General features: G+C 49.2%; 18 non-coding genes and 4 pseudogenes across 18 annotated transcripts; all 22 read left to right on the top strand.

The window, feature by feature from the left end:
- The first annotated feature begins 58 nt into the window (after positions 1-58).
- Positions 59-177, top strand: LOC128463123 (5S ribosomal RNA). The gene has a single exon (XR_008343034.1). It is a non-coding gene; the product is annotated as a 5S ribosomal RNA (ribosomal RNA).
- Positions 178-401: 224 nt separating this feature from the next.
- LOC128464167 (5S ribosomal RNA) lies at positions 402-520 on the top strand. The gene has a single exon (XR_008344018.1). It is a non-coding gene; the product is annotated as a 5S ribosomal RNA (ribosomal RNA).
- Positions 521-742: 222 nt separating this feature from the next.
- LOC128463795 (5S ribosomal RNA) lies at positions 743-861 on the top strand. Its single transcript, XR_008343670.1, has one exon. It is a non-coding gene; the product is annotated as a 5S ribosomal RNA (ribosomal RNA).
- A 188-nt stretch (positions 862-1049) lies between these two features.
- Positions 1050-1168, top strand: LOC128463736 (5S ribosomal RNA). The gene has a single exon (XR_008343615.1). It is a non-coding gene; the product is annotated as a 5S ribosomal RNA (ribosomal RNA).
- A 212-nt stretch (positions 1169-1380) lies between these two features.
- LOC128462915 (5S ribosomal RNA) lies at positions 1381-1499 on the top strand. The gene has a single exon (XR_008342839.1). It is a non-coding gene; the product is annotated as a 5S ribosomal RNA (ribosomal RNA).
- A 209-nt stretch (positions 1500-1708) lies between these two features.
- Positions 1709-1827, top strand: LOC128465070 (5S ribosomal RNA). The gene has a single exon (XR_008344867.1). It is a non-coding gene; the product is annotated as a 5S ribosomal RNA (ribosomal RNA).
- Positions 1828-2087: 260 nt separating this feature from the next.
- On the top strand, positions 2088-2196 carry LOC128465966 (uncharacterized; annotated as a pseudogene).
- A 236-nt stretch (positions 2197-2432) lies between these two features.
- LOC128463429 (5S ribosomal RNA) lies at positions 2433-2551 on the top strand. The gene has a single exon (XR_008343326.1). It is a non-coding gene; the product is annotated as a 5S ribosomal RNA (ribosomal RNA).
- A 236-nt stretch (positions 2552-2787) lies between these two features.
- On the top strand, positions 2788-2906 carry LOC128463784 (5S ribosomal RNA). Its single transcript, XR_008343659.1, has one exon. It is a non-coding gene; the product is annotated as a 5S ribosomal RNA (ribosomal RNA).
- A 233-nt stretch (positions 2907-3139) lies between these two features.
- On the top strand, positions 3140-3258 carry LOC128463471 (5S ribosomal RNA). Its single transcript, XR_008343365.1, has one exon. It is a non-coding gene; the product is annotated as a 5S ribosomal RNA (ribosomal RNA).
- Positions 3259-3498: 240 nt separating this feature from the next.
- Positions 3499-3617, top strand: LOC128462801 (5S ribosomal RNA). The gene has a single exon (XR_008342729.1). It is a non-coding gene; the product is annotated as a 5S ribosomal RNA (ribosomal RNA).
- A 209-nt stretch (positions 3618-3826) lies between these two features.
- Positions 3827-3945, top strand: LOC128463772 (5S ribosomal RNA). The gene has a single exon (XR_008343648.1). It is a non-coding gene; the product is annotated as a 5S ribosomal RNA (ribosomal RNA).
- Positions 3946-4202: 257 nt separating this feature from the next.
- On the top strand, positions 4203-4311 carry LOC128466160 (uncharacterized; annotated as a pseudogene).
- Positions 4312-4548: 237 nt separating this feature from the next.
- LOC128462793 (5S ribosomal RNA) lies at positions 4549-4667 on the top strand. Its single transcript, XR_008342722.1, has one exon. It is a non-coding gene; the product is annotated as a 5S ribosomal RNA (ribosomal RNA).
- Positions 4668-4867: 200 nt separating this feature from the next.
- On the top strand, positions 4868-4986 carry LOC128465510 (5S ribosomal RNA). The gene has a single exon (XR_008345285.1). It is a non-coding gene; the product is annotated as a 5S ribosomal RNA (ribosomal RNA).
- Positions 4987-5204: 218 nt separating this feature from the next.
- On the top strand, positions 5205-5313 carry LOC128466289 (uncharacterized; annotated as a pseudogene).
- A 218-nt stretch (positions 5314-5531) lies between these two features.
- On the top strand, positions 5532-5650 carry LOC128462612 (5S ribosomal RNA). Its single transcript, XR_008342552.1, has one exon. It is a non-coding gene; the product is annotated as a 5S ribosomal RNA (ribosomal RNA).
- Positions 5651-5916: 266 nt separating this feature from the next.
- LOC128466561 (uncharacterized) lies at positions 5917-6025 on the top strand (annotated as a pseudogene).
- Positions 6026-6273: 248 nt separating this feature from the next.
- On the top strand, positions 6274-6392 carry LOC128463227 (5S ribosomal RNA). Its single transcript, XR_008343134.1, has one exon. It is a non-coding gene; the product is annotated as a 5S ribosomal RNA (ribosomal RNA).
- A 212-nt stretch (positions 6393-6604) lies between these two features.
- On the top strand, positions 6605-6723 carry LOC128463470 (5S ribosomal RNA). The gene has a single exon (XR_008343364.1). It is a non-coding gene; the product is annotated as a 5S ribosomal RNA (ribosomal RNA).
- Positions 6724-6948: 225 nt separating this feature from the next.
- LOC128462800 (5S ribosomal RNA) lies at positions 6949-7067 on the top strand. The gene has a single exon (XR_008342728.1). It is a non-coding gene; the product is annotated as a 5S ribosomal RNA (ribosomal RNA).
- A 209-nt stretch (positions 7068-7276) lies between these two features.
- Positions 7277-7395, top strand: LOC128463759 (5S ribosomal RNA). The gene has a single exon (XR_008343636.1). It is a non-coding gene; the product is annotated as a 5S ribosomal RNA (ribosomal RNA).
- The last annotated feature ends 105 nt before the right edge of the window (positions 7396-7500 follow it).

Raw genomic sequence — 7500 nt, 5'->3', positions numbered from 1 at the left:
GCAGCAGCAGCAGCAGCAGCAGCAACAGAATAAGAGAAGTAAAAAAAAACACTTTCACACCTGCGGTCATACCACCCTGAAAGCGCCCGATCTCGTCTGATCTCGGAAGCTAAGCAGGGTTGGGCCTGGTTAGTACCTGGATGGGAGGCCGCCTGGGAATACCAGGTGTTGTAGGCTTTTAATTTTTTCTCACAGTCCGGGGAGAGCTTTTTGCCATGTGTTTCTTGCTCATCATCAAAGCTTTAAACCCTTATTTGAACCTTCTCACCTTCTCTGTCCTGTCCCAGGGCTTATAATTCTTTCTGTCTGACGACAAGCAGCAGCAGCAGCAGCAGCAGCAGCAGCAGCAGCAGCAGCAGCAGCAGCAACAGAATAAGAGAAGTAAAATAAAACACTTTCACACCTGCGGCCATACCACACTGAAAGCGCCTGATCTCGTCTGATCTCGGAAGCTAAGCAGGGTTGGGCCTGGTTAGTACCTGGATGGGAGACCGCCTGGGAATACCAGGTGTTGTAGGCTTTTTCTTTTCTCACAGTCCGGGGAGAGCTTTTTGCCATGTGTTTCTTGCTCATCATCAAAGCTTTAAACCCTTATTTGAACCTTCTCACCTTCTCTGTCCTGTCCCAGGGCTGATAATTCATTCTGTCTGACGACAAGCAGCAGCAGCAGCAGCAGCAGCAGCAGCAGCAGCAGCAGCAGCAGCAGCAACAGAATAAGAGAAGTAAAATAAAAAATTTTCACACCTGCGGCCATACCACCCTGAAAGCGCCCGATCTCGTCTGATCTCGGAAGCTAAGCAGGGTTGGGCCTGGTTAGTACCTGGATGGGAGACCGCCTGGGAATACCAGGTGTTGTAGGCTTTTAATTTTTTCTCACAGTCCGGGGAGAGCTTTTTGCCATGTGTTTCTTGCTCATCATCAAAGCTTTAAACCCTTATTTGAACCTTCTCACCTTCTCTGTCCTGTCCCAGGGCTTATAATTCTTTCTGTCTGACGACAAGCAGCAGCAGCAGCAACAGAATAAGAGAAGTAAAATAAAACACTTTCACACCTGCGGCCATACCACCCTGAAAGCGCCCGATCTCGTCTGATCTTGGAAGCTAAGCAGGGTTGGGCCTGGTTAGTACCTGGATGGGATACCACCTGGGAATACCAGGTGTTGTAGGCTTTTATTTTTTTCTCACAGTCCGGGGAGAGCTTTTTGCCATGTGTTTCTTGCTCATCATCAAAGCTTTAAACCCTTATTTGAACCTTCTCACCTTCTCTGTCCTGTCCCAGGGCTTATAATTCTTTCTGTCTGACGACAAGCAGCAGCAGCAGCAGCAGCAGCAGCAGCAGCAGCAGCAACAGAATAAGAGAAGTAAAATAAAACACTTTCACACCTGTGGCCATACCACCCTGAAAGCACCCGATCTCGTCTGATCTTGGAAGCTAAGCAGGGTTGGGCCTGGTTAGTACCTGGATGGGAGACCGCCTGGGAATACCAGGTGTTGTAGGCTTTTAATTTTTTCTCACAGTCCGGGGAGAGCTTTTTGCCATGTGTTTCTTGCTCATCATCAAAGCTTTAAACCCTTATTTGAACCTTCTCACCTTCTCTGTCCTGTCCCAGGGCTTATAATTCTTTCTGTCTGTCGACAAGCAGCAGCAGCAGCAGCAGCAGCAGCAGCAGCAGCAACAGAATAAGAGAAGTAAAATAAAAAACTTTCACACCTGCGGCCATACCACCCTGAAAGCGCCCGATCTCGTCTGATCTCGGAAGCTAAGCAGGGTTGGGCCTGGTTAGTTCCTGGATGGGAGAACCCCTGGGAATACCAGGTGTTGTAGGCTTTTAATTTTTTCTCACAGTCCGGGGAGAGCTTTTTGCCATGTGTTTCTTGCTCATCGTCAAAGCTTTAAACCCTTATTTGAACCTTCTCACCTTCTCTGTCCTGTCCCAGGGCTTATAATTCTTTCTGTCTGACGATGACAAGCAGCAGCAGCAGCAGCAGCAGCAGCAGCAGCAGCAGCAGCAGCAGCAGCAGCAGCAGCAGCAGCAGCAGCAGCAGCAGCAGCAACAGAATAAGAGAAGTAAAATAAAACACTTTCACACCTGCAGCCATACCACCCTGAAAGCGCCTGATCTCGGAAGCTAAGCAGGGTTGGGCCTGGTTAGTACCTGGATGGGAGACCGCCTGGGAATACCAGGTGTTGTAGGCTTTTAATTTTTTCTCACAGTCCGGGGAGAGCTTTTTGCCATGTGTTTCTTGCTCATCATCAAAGCTTTAAACCCTTATTTGAACCTTCTCACCTTCTCTGTCGTGTCCCAGGGCTTATAATTCTTTCTGTGTGACGACAAGCAGCAGCAGCAGCAGCAGCAGCAGCAGCAGCAGCAGCAGCAGCAGCAGCAGCAGCAGCAGCAACAGAATAAGAGAAGTAAAATAAAACACTTTCACACCTGCGGCCATACCACCCTGAAAGCGCACGATCTCGTCTGATCTCGGAAGCTAAGCAGGGTTGGGCCTGGTTAGTACCTGGATGGGAGACCGCCTGGGAATACCAGGTGTTGTAGGCTTTTAATTTTTTCTCACAGTCCGGGGAGAGCTTTTTGCCATGTGTTTCTTGCTCATCAAAGCTTTAAACCCTTATTTGAACCTTCTCACCTTCTCTGTCCTGTCCCAGGGCTTATAATTATTTCTGTCTGACGACAAGCAGCAGCAGCAGCAGCAGCAGCAGCAGCAGCAGCAGCAGCAGCAGCAGCAGCAGCAGCAGCAGCAGCAGAATAAGAGAAGTAAAATAAAAAACTTTCACACCTGCGGCCATACCACCCTGAAAGCGCCCGATCTCGTCTGATCTCGGAAGCTAAGCAGGGTTGGGCCTGGTTAGTACCTGGATGGGAGACCGCCTGGGAATACCAGGTGTTGTAGGCTTTTAATTTTTTCTCACAGTCCGGGGAGAGCTTTTTGCCATGTGTTTCTTGCTCATCATCAAAGCTTTAAACCCTTATTTGAACCTTCTCACCTTCTCTGTCCTGTCCCAGGGCTTATAATTCTTTCTGTCTGACGACAAGCAGCAGCAGCAGCAGCAGCAGCAGCAGCAGCAGCAGCAGCAGCAGCAGCAGCAGCAGCAACAGAATAAGAGAAGTAAAATAAAAAACTTTCACACCTGCGGCCATACCACCCTGAAAGCGCTCGATCTCGTCTGGTCTCGGAAGCTAAGCAGGGTTGGGCCAGGTTAGTACCTGGATGGGAGACCGCCTGGGAATACCAGGTGTTGTAGGCTTTTTCTTTTCTCACAGTCCGGGGAGAGCTTTTTGCCATGTGTTTCTTGCTCATCATCAAAGCTTTAAACCCTTATTTGAACCTTCTCACCTTCTCTGTCCTGTCCCAGGGCTTATAATTCTTTCTGTCTGACGACAAGCAGCAGCAGCAGCAGCAGCAGCAGCAGCAGCAGCAGCAGCAGCAGCAGCAGCAGCAGCAGCAGCAGCAACAGAATAAGAGAAGTAAAATAAAAAACTTTCACACCTTTGGCCATACCACCCTGAAAGCGCCCGATCTCGTCTGATCTCGGAAGCTAAGCAGGGTTGGGCCTGGTTAGTACCTGGATGGGAGACCGCCTGGGAATACCAGGTGTTGTAGGCTTTTAATTTTTTCTCACAGTCCGGGGAGAGCTTTTTGCCATGTGTTTCTTGCTCATCATCAAAGCTTTAAACCCTTATTTGAACCTTCTCACCTTCTCTGTCCTGTCCCAGGGCTTATAATTCTTTCTGTCTGACGACAAGCAGCAGCAGCAGCAGCAGCAGCAGCAGCAGCAGCAACAGAATAAGAGAAGTAAAATAAAACACTTTCACACCTGCGGCCATACCACCCTGAAAGCGCCCGATCTCGTCTGATCTCGGAAGCTAAGCAGGGTTGGGCCTGGTTAGTACCTGGATGGGAGACCGCCTGGGAATACCAGGTGTTGTAGGCTTTTAATTTTTTCTCACAGTCCGGGGAGAGCTTTTTGCCATGTGTTTCTTGCTCATCATCAAAGCTTTAAACCCTTATTTGAACCTTCTCACCTTCTCTGTCCTGTCCCAGGGCTTATAATTATTTCTGTCTGATGACAAGCAGCAGCAGCAGCAGCAGCAGCAGCAGCAGCAGCAGCAGCAGCAGCAGCAGCAGCAGCAGCAGCAGCAGCAGCAGCAGCAGCAACAGAATAAGAGAAGTAAAATAAAACACTTTCACACCTGTGGCCATACCACCCTGAAAGCGCCTGATCTCGGAAGCTAAACAGGGTTGGGCCTGGTTAGTACCTGGATGGGAGACCGCCTGGGAATACCAGGTGTTGTAGGCTTTTTCTTTTCTCACAGTCCGGGGAGAGCTTTTTGCCATGTGTTTCTTGCTCATCATCAAAGCTTTAAACCCTTATTTGAACCTTCTCACCTTCTCTGTCCTGTCCCAGGGCTTATAATTATTTCTGTCTGATGACAAGCAGCAGCAGCAGCAGCAGCAGCAGCAGCAGCAGCAGCAGCAGCAGCAGCAGCAGCAGCAGCAGCAACAGAATAAGAGAAGTAAAATAAAAAACCTTCACACCTGCAGCCATACCACCCTGAAAGCGCCCGATCTCATCTGATCTCAGAAGCTAAGCAGGGTTGGGCCTGGTTAGTACCTGGATGGGAGACCGCCTGGGAATACCAGGTGTTGTAGGTGTTTAATTTTTTCTCACAGTCCGGGGAGAGCTTTTTGCCATGTGTTTCTTGCTCATCATCAAAGCTTTAAACCCTTATTTGAACCTTCTCACCTTCTCTGTCCTGTCCCAGGGCTTATAATTCTTTCTGTCTGACGACGACGACGACGACAAGCAGCAGCAGCAGCAACAGAATAAGAGAAGTAAAATAAAAAACTTTCACACCTGCGGCCATACCGCCCTGAAAGCGCCCGATCTCGTCTGATCTCGGAAGCGAAGCAGGGTTGGGCCTGGTTAGTACCTGGATGGGAGACTGCCTTGGAATACAAGGTGTTGTAGGCTTTTAATTTTTTCTCACAGTCCGGGGAGAGCTTTTTGCCATGTGTTTCTTGCTCATCATCAAAGCTTTAAACCCTTATTTGAACCTTCTCACCTTCTCTGTCCTGTCCCAGGGCTTATAATTCTTTCTGTCTGACGACAAGCAGCAACAGCAGCAGCAACAGCAGCAGCAGCAGCAGCAGCAGCAACAGAATAAGAGAAGTAAAATAAAACACTTTCACACCTGCGGCCATACCACCCTGAAAGCGCCTGATCTCGGAAGCTAAGCAGGGTTGGGCCTAGTTAGTACCTGGATGGGAGACCGCCTGGGAATACCAGGTGTTGTAGGCTTTTAATTTTTTCTCACAGTCCGGGGAGAGCTTTTTGCCATGTGTTTCTTGCTCATCATCAAAGCTTTAAACCCTTATTTGAACCTTCTCACCTTCTCTGTCCTGTCCCAGGGCTTATAATTCTTTCTGTCTGACGACAAGCAGCAGCAGCAGCAGCAGCAGCAGCAGCAGCAACAGCAACAGCAACAGAATAAGAGAAGTAAAATAAAACACTTTCACACCTGCGGCCATACCACCCTGAAAGTGCCCGATCTCGTCTGATCTCGGAAGCTAAGCAGGGTTGGGCCTGGTTAGTACCTGGATGGGAGACCGCCTGGGAATACCAGGTGTTGTAGGCTTTTAATTTTTTCTCACAGTCCGGGGAGAGCTTTTTGCCATGTGTTTCTTGCTCATCATCAAAGCTTTAAACCCTTATTTGAACCTTCTCACCTTCTCTGTCCTGTCCCAGGGCTTATAATTCTTTCTGTCTGACGACGACGACAAGCAGCAGCAGCAGCAGCAGCAGCAGCAGCAGCAGCAGCAGCAGCAGCAGCAGCAGCAGCAGCAGCAGCAGCAGCAGCAGCAGCAGCAACAGAATAAGAGAAGTAAAACAAAACACTTTCACACCTGCGGCCATACCACCCTGAAAGCGTCTGATCTCGGAAGCTAAGCAGAGTTGGGCCTGGTTAGTACCTGGATGGAAGACCGCCTGGGAATACCAGGTGTTGTAGGCTTTTAATTTTTTCTCACAGTCCGGGGAGAGCTTTTTGCCATGTGTTTCTTGCTCATCATCAAAGCTTTAAACCCTTATTTGAACCTTCTCACCTTCTCTGTCCTGTCCCAGGGCTTATAATTCTTTCTGTCTGACGACAAGCAGCAGCAGCCCCAGCAGCAGCAGCAGCAGCAGCAGCAGCAGCAGCAGCAGCAGCAGCAGCAGCAGCAGCAGCAACAGAATAAGAGAAGTAAAATAAAAAACTTTCACACCTGCGGCCATACCACCCTGAAAGCGCCCGATCTTGTCTGATCTCGGAAGCTAAGCAGGGTTGGGCCTGGTTAGTACCTGGATGGGAGACCGCCTGGGAATACCAGGTGTTGTAGGCTTTTAATTTTTTCTCACAGTCCGGGGAGAGCTTTTTGCCATGTGTTTCTTGCTCATCATCAAAGCTTTAAACCCTTATTTGAACCTTCTCACCTTCTCTGTCCTGTCCCAGGGCTTATAATTCTTTCTGTCTGACGACAAGCAGCAGCAGCAGCAGCAGCAGCAGCAGCAGCAGCAGCAACAGAATAAGAGAAGTAAAATAAAAAACTTTCACACCTGCGGCCATACCACCCTGAAAGCGCTCGATCTCGTCTGGTCTCGGAAGCTAAGCAGGGTTGGGCCAGGTTAGTACCTGGATGGGAGACCGCCTGGGAATACCAGGTGTTGTAGGCTTTTTCTTTTCTCACAGTCCGGGGAGAGCTTTTTGCCATGTGTTTCTTGCTCATCATCAAAGCTTTAAACCCTTATTTGAACCTTCTCACCTTCTCTGTCCTGTCCCAGGGCTTATAATTCTTTCTGTCTGACGACAAGCAGCAGCAGCAGCAGCAGCAGCAGCAGCAGCAGCAGCAGCAGCAGCAGCAGCAACAGAATAAGAGAAGTAAAATAAAAAACTTTCACACCTTTGGCCATACCACCCTGAAAGCGCCCGATCTCGTCTGATCTCGGAAGCTAAGCAGGGTTGGGCCTGGTTAGTACCTGGATGGGAGACCGCCTGGGAATACCAGGTGTTGTAGGCTTTTAATTTTTTCTCACAGTCCGGGGAGAGCTTTTTGCCATGTGTTTCTTGCTCATCATCAAAGCTTTAAACCCTTATTTGAACCTTCTCACCTTCTCTGTCCTGTCCCAGGGCTTATAATTCTTTCTGTCTGACGACAAGCAGCAGCAGCAGCAGCAGCAGCAGCAGCAGCAGCAACAGAATAAGAGAAGTAAAATAAAACACTTTCACACCTGCGGCCATACCACCCTGAAAGCGCCCGATCTCGTCTGATCTCGGAAGCTAAGCAGGGTTGGGCCTGGTTAGTACCTGGATGGGAGACCGCCTGGGAATACCAGGTGTTGTAGGCTTTTAATTTTTTCTCACAGTCCGGGGAGAGCTTTTTGCCATGTGTTTCTTGCTCATCATCAAAGCTTTAAACCCTTATTTGAACCTTCTCACCTTCTCTGTCCTGT

The sequence above is a fragment of the Spea bombifrons genome, chromosome 9 (genome assembly GCF_027358695.1).
Source record: "Spea bombifrons isolate aSpeBom1 chromosome 9, aSpeBom1.2.pri, whole genome shotgun sequence".
Classification (NCBI taxonomy): Eukaryota; Metazoa; Chordata; class Amphibia; order Anura; family Pelobatidae; genus Spea; species Spea bombifrons.
This window is presented reverse-complemented; position numbering and strand designations above follow the sequence as displayed.